The following is a 6,381-nucleotide window of genomic DNA, read 5'->3' as shown; positions in this document are numbered from 1 at the left end:
GATTCATAAAGGAGAACAGGATAAGAACAATTCAACTATATGCAATCTACAAAACACATAATCCAAATATATGAAACGTGACTCTTAGTATGATGTATAATAGAATCCCTCCTAAAATTATTTTCCTCCTCTTCTTAGCCAAAGGAAACTCCATATGAACAAGGCTCAATAAATTAATGTTTGTATACACATCCAAATTATCTTCCAAAGCTGGAAAATGCAATTTTATAAGTGGCTTAAGTTGTATTTAGAGTATTTTAGAATTAGAGATAACTTTGTTGTTTGATTGCAATTATCTGCTAAAAGGTATGGTGTATTTTAAGTCTTAGGTTTAGTAATATTAAAAAAGAAACGAATTGAATTTTTATAATGGGAAAAAAAAAATCGGTAACAACCATAGTGGGAGAGAAATCAGTAACTCGGAACAGCAATAATGGGGAGGGGGAGGGCGGGCGGTGGGGAATCAGCAACTCGGGACTGCAAGTAAGAAAACAACTGTTTCCCTGACCGGGAATCGAACCCGGGCCGCGGCGGTGAGAGCGCCGAATCCTAACCACTAGACCACCAGGGAACTTGAACAACTTTTCTCACCAGGCTTATTTGGTTCTGTAAAAGTCTCTACGTAAGGACCAATGGCGGATGAGATTGTTGATTCTAAACCCTGCCTACTTCTTTCCGGTTTTGGATTTTAGTTTCTCAAACTCCGAGAAATCCTCGGCGCTCTCAGGCTAGCTCCGCGACGGCACCCAAGGGGACCTGCTGGAGCCTCCAAATCGAATCCTGTTCTGACTGCCACGCTGCAGAAGACGTCCTGGGATTGGATCCAAATTACGTGACGTGTAAATATCTATACCTGGACAATGTTAAAAGGACTGCCCAGAACCGTGTATTTGCTTTTTTATTTTCTCAGTCATTTAGCTGCTACTTCTAAATCTAACCTCTTTCGGTATATGTCTTTCTGTCTTTCCTTCTCACGCAGTTGTTAAAATTCCACTAAACTTTTTACGAAATCGAGCGTTTGATTGCCGCGAGCAGAGCGTTTCCCGGTATAGAGCTCGGTGCGACCCTGCGCACGACCTCGCGGTGTCAACGTGGACGATGAAGGGCTTCGTGGCCTTTTAGGACGCGACTGTTTTATTTTCTGGGGAGTCAGATTAACGAAGCGAGGACGGCTGCGGGTGTCTTGCTCAGTGAAGACCCCGGGCCTGTGCACTGTTATCTGGGCAGTTGCTTCACTTCTTATTATGTCGAGAAAAGGCCAGGGAATGATGCAATTACCAAAGGAATCAAGAAACCTTTCAGCCCAGCCTCAGTTCAGAATCCCCCATGAAATAGGAGCAGAAGGCAATAGCATGTAACTCAGCTTTGAAAGTGCCGACCGTTCAGTTGGACTGATGTAACCCGAGAGACCCCGTTCCGCTGCAAGATGGAAGGAGGCTTAAGTAAAACAGATATAAATTTGTAATGAACTTGCTCGCAACATCCGGCGCCACTGTGAATTACAGCCTTCGTCCATCACCGTGGACTTTAGGATTTTTTTCTTGTTTTCAGCAATTCAGAAACGGAGTTTAGATTCTTGATAAAATTTCTCAAAAATTATTTAATAATACGCAAACAGGAAGATTAAAGTGACTTAATAAATGAAGATGGAAACATGACCGGAAGAAATTTCTAAATGTAATTGCTATGTTTTAGATGGGACCCACACTCCTTTCCTGTATCAAGAAATTTTTGGGAAATCGGGCGCTGTAGGTGGAGTTCTTACGTCTCAATTGGAGATTTTCAGAGCTTACATGATAAGTATCTGGTTTTGGATAAAAAGATAAAGCAGATATTACTTTTAGAATAATTTTAAGTTGTAATAGGTTTGGTCCCAATCTTGTACAAAGTGTTGGAAAGAGTACAGCAAGAAACGTCAGCCCTCTTTCATCTTGTAATCACTCTTCATGTTTTCTGTCCAGAGCTGACCATTGTTAACAGTTTCTTCTGTATCCTCTTGGAAATCGTCTGTGCAATTTTAAATTGTTTTTATTTTCTATTTCCTAGAAATATCTATTTCTTTTTCCTCAAACTTTTTATCTTGAAATATTCCAAACCTACAGAAAACTGCAAGTATAGAGCAATGAACACACATATACCCTTCATCCATCTTGGGCTAATTTAGTAGTACCAGCATCCACTGTGTGACTTGTGCTCTGAAATGTGGCTAGTAAGAGTTGAGGTGTTCTATAGTTGTTGAATGAATACTGGATTTTTAAGCCTTTGTATGGAAAAAAATGTAAAAACTCATTAATAGTTGAGTACATTTTAAATGCGAATTGAATATATGAATTAAAATATTATTAAAACTTAAATTATTAATATTAATTTCTTTATTTTTGTTTTTAATATAGCTGATGGAATATTTAAAATTATACCTATAGCTTGCATTATATTCTAATTTATAGTACTAATCTAGATTCAACAGTTGTCAATATTTTGCCGGAGAAGGCAATGGCACCCCACTCCAGTACTCTTGCCTGGAAAGTCCCATGGACGGAGGAGCCTGGTAGGCTGCAGTCCACGGGGTCGCTAAGAGTCCCGCAGGACTGAGCGACTTCACTTTCACTTTTCACTTTCATGCATTGGAGAAGGAAATGGCAACCCACTACCGTGTTCTTGCCTGGAGAATCTAAGGAAGGGGGGAGCCTGGTGGGCTGCCGTCGATGGGGTTGCACAGAGTCGGACACGACTGAAGTGACTTGACAGGAGCAGGAGCAATATTTTGCCATGTTTACTTTCTGTTGATCTTTTTTCGAACCATTTGAGGGTAGTTGCAGACACCATGATACTTTACTTTGATACCTAAGAACAAGCAATACAATTATCACACTTGAGGAATTTGAATTTTATACAATATTATTTTTTCTACCATTGATAGTGAAATTTTCCAATTGTGTGACCCCTGTTATATTTTTTTGTTTTTATCCAGGATCCACTCAAGGATTATACATTGTATTTGTCTTGTTTCTGTAGTCTTCTTCCTTTAATCTGAAACAATTCCCCAATTTTTTTTTTTTTTTTTTTTACAGCACTGAATAGTGGAGGCCAGTTGCTTCAGAAAGTCCTTCAGTTTAGACAAGTATTTCTTTTGTCAGGAAACTACCTTAAGTGATATGTTATTCTCAGTATGTTACATCATAATCAAATAATGATGATGCATTATCTCTAATGGTAATTGTGGTAGGCAGGATAATGAACCCCACGGAGATGTCCCTGTCCTAAGCTCCAGAACACATAGATATTACTTCATGTGACAGTAGGAATTTTGCAGGTGTGATTAAATTAAGGAATTTGTGAGAGAGGGAGAGAGAAGATTATCCTGGATTTTACCTGGGTGGGCCCAGAATCATCACAGGGGTCCTTTTAAGTCCAGAAGGACTTTTAAATTCCAGTGATGTAATCCCGAGAAGACTCTACCAGCCTTTATTGGCTTTGAAAATGGAGGAAGAGGCCCATGAGCTAAGGAATGCAAGGGGCCTCTAGAAGATGAAGAAGGCAAGGGAAAGGTTCTCCCGCAGAGCTTCCGGAAAGAAACAGCTTTGCCAACAAACACCTGGATTTTAGCCTAGTGAGACCCATGTCAGAATTCCGGACTCCAGAACCATAAGATAATATATTTGTGTTGTTGTAAGCCAGGAAGTTTGTGATTTTTTCACAGTGCCAATAGGAAACAAACACAGTAAGTTGGATCGTTTGGTGAAGGTGTGTGCTATATTTCTCCATTGTAAAGTTACCCTTGACACTTATAATTAACAAATATTAAAAAAAAAAAAAGCAAACATCAGCCATGGAAGTAATACTTTGAAAATGTATGAAATTTCTCTTCCCCTGCAAAATCTCACCCAATGGCTTTAGCATCCACTGATGATCCTTGCATGAAATCAGTTACTACTGTGGTGATGGCAAAACGGTGTTATTTTATCATTCTCGTGTCAAGAACTTTGCTTTCTCTCCTCTGTCTTTTTGTTGTTTATTTTTAAAATAACAGTTTGGACTCACATTCTTTTTTATTTTTGTGTTTTTAGTCAATGTGTTATAATCTCCTGCTGTCGTTATTCACTTAATAATTGTCCCAAATATGGCCACAATGAGTCCCTTTAAACTTTCTCCTGTATTCTTTCAACATGTTCCTGTAAAATTTTTTAGCATTTATTTGCTTTCTGACATAAGGTAGTTCAGGCACACCCAATACTTTGTAAATGATTTGGAATATTAACATCTTTAATGCTTATATCTTTTTAAACTTCCTTGTTTAAATTTTTACATAAGAATGGGCATCCTCTACATACTTTTCTGTAACCTTTTTATTAATTTCTTTTGAAAGGTGTCCATTCTTTACATAGTTTTTTGATTATTTTATTAACTGTATTGTATTCCATTGTATAGATATTTTATCAAAGCAGTTTTATATCATTGGCCATTTAGATTATTTTCAACTTATTGCTATTAAAGTACTACAGCAAATAACCTTGGCCTGATGTAATTTGGCATGTATTTTTTATTGATTAATTGACCCACAAATGACTTACCTTATAGAGTGCCAATTTCTAGCTGGAAAATGTTATATATTGGGAAAAAATCATGGTATCCAGCTCAAATTCAGTCCTAGTTATATTTTATGGACAACTCAATTTTTCAGTTTGATTTCAAACTGATTCAGCTATTCTTTTTCTGTTCATTAATTTGTTGATTTGCTGAACAAATATTTACTGATGGTCTAATATATGTCAGTCACTGTGTTAGGCCCAGGATGCCTGATCTTGAAGTTTAGTCTGTCAGGGTTCAAGGAAACAAGCAATTACGGTTAGTAGAGCAGCAGATAGTATTGATAAAAGAAACATTTGACTGTACTTCAGTTTAATAAGTTCATTTAACAGATCATCAATGCACCATTTATCACACATATTTTGCTGATAGGAATGTAAAATGGTACAACCACTTTGGAAAATAGCTTGGCAGTTTCTTAGAAAACTAAGTATGCACATAATATAATGACCCAGTCAAGTTGTACCCTTAGGCACTTATACCAGAAAAGTGAAACCTTAGGTTCACATAAAATCTGCACACAAGTGTTTATAGCAGCTTTATTCATAATAACCTGAAACTGAAAACAAATGAAACATCCTTCAGTGGGTGAACACCCACACAGTGAAATATTTATTTAAAAAAAGAAAAATGATTGCTATATGTAACAACTTGGATTGATCTCAAGAGAATTATGCTGAATGGAAAAAAAAGACAATATAAAAGGTTATATACTATAGATTCCATTTATATAGAATTTTTGAAAGTATATAGATGGGAACAGATTAGTGATTTACAGGAATTAGATGTGGTGGGGAGGAAGATGGAGGTGATAGTAAAGTGCAGGTGTGGTACACCTTTGTGGGAATGATAGACTGGTCCTATATCTTATTGTGGTGGTAGTAGAAGGAGCTGTACCGATGATAAAATTGCATAGAAATCACACACACACATACATAAACACACAGAGGCAATGAGCTCTAAAGACTAAACCAGCGCCATTTTCTGGTTTTCATATAGTACTGTAGTTACCTAAGATGTTATCTTTGGGGGATAAATAGGGGAAAACCCGGGCCTTCCCTGTACATTTTTTTTGAAACTTTTTATGAATCTCTAATTATTTCCTTTGAAAAACTCCCTTTTCAGCTTGAAAAAAGTGAAAGTATTACTTGCTTAGTCGTGGCTGACTCTTTATGACCCCATGGATTATAGCCTGCAAGGCTCCTCTGTCCAGGGAATTCTCCAGGCAAGAATACTGGGGTGGGTGGCTATTCCATTCTCCAGGGTATCTTCCCAACCCAGGGATGGAAACCAGGTCTACTGCATTGCAGGAAGATTCTTTAGCATCTGAGCCACCAGGGAAGTCCCCCTTTTAGCTTACCGCACTGTAAATTTCTTTGACTCAAATAAGTCCAAACACCAGTTACCACTTAATATCACTTTGAGTTTAGGGATTCATTTCAGAATTTTCAATTATATCTCAACTAATTATCTTAGCACTATGTTATTTAAATAAGTTTTTCAGAAATTAGTGAAAAATATAATGAATTCTTTTATTTGGGCTTATTCTAAATAATCAGCCATAAGTTCTGCTTGCTAAAAGGCACCCAGACAATTCATTCCTATGTATGTCAGTATTTCTTTCTCAATGAGCTCTGGCAGGCTCTTCCTCTTTTAAAATGACAAAATTTCCCCCTCCTCTTTAGACACGATTTCTACCTCCTCTTTATAACAGGGTGAGAGAAGCCCTGAACCTAGGCCGACCCACAAAAGAAGCTGTTTGCATCCTCCTCAAAACTCAAGATGGTTATCTAT

At 37.5% G+C, this 6,381-nt stretch overlaps 1 non-coding gene across 1 annotated transcript; it reads right to left on the bottom strand.

Annotated features, from left to right (window-relative positions):
- Positions 1-499: 499 nt before the first annotated feature.
- Positions 500-571, bottom strand: TRNAE-CUC. Its single transcript has one exon. It is a non-coding gene; the product is annotated as a tRNA-Glu (tRNA).
- Positions 572-6,381: the final 5,810 nt, after the last annotated feature.

Source organism: Cervus elaphus, chromosome 28 (assembly GCF_910594005.1).
Source record: "Cervus elaphus chromosome 28, mCerEla1.1, whole genome shotgun sequence".
NCBI lineage: Eukaryota > Metazoa > Chordata > Mammalia > Artiodactyla > Cervidae > Cervus > Cervus elaphus.
This window is presented reverse-complemented; position numbering and strand designations above follow the sequence as displayed.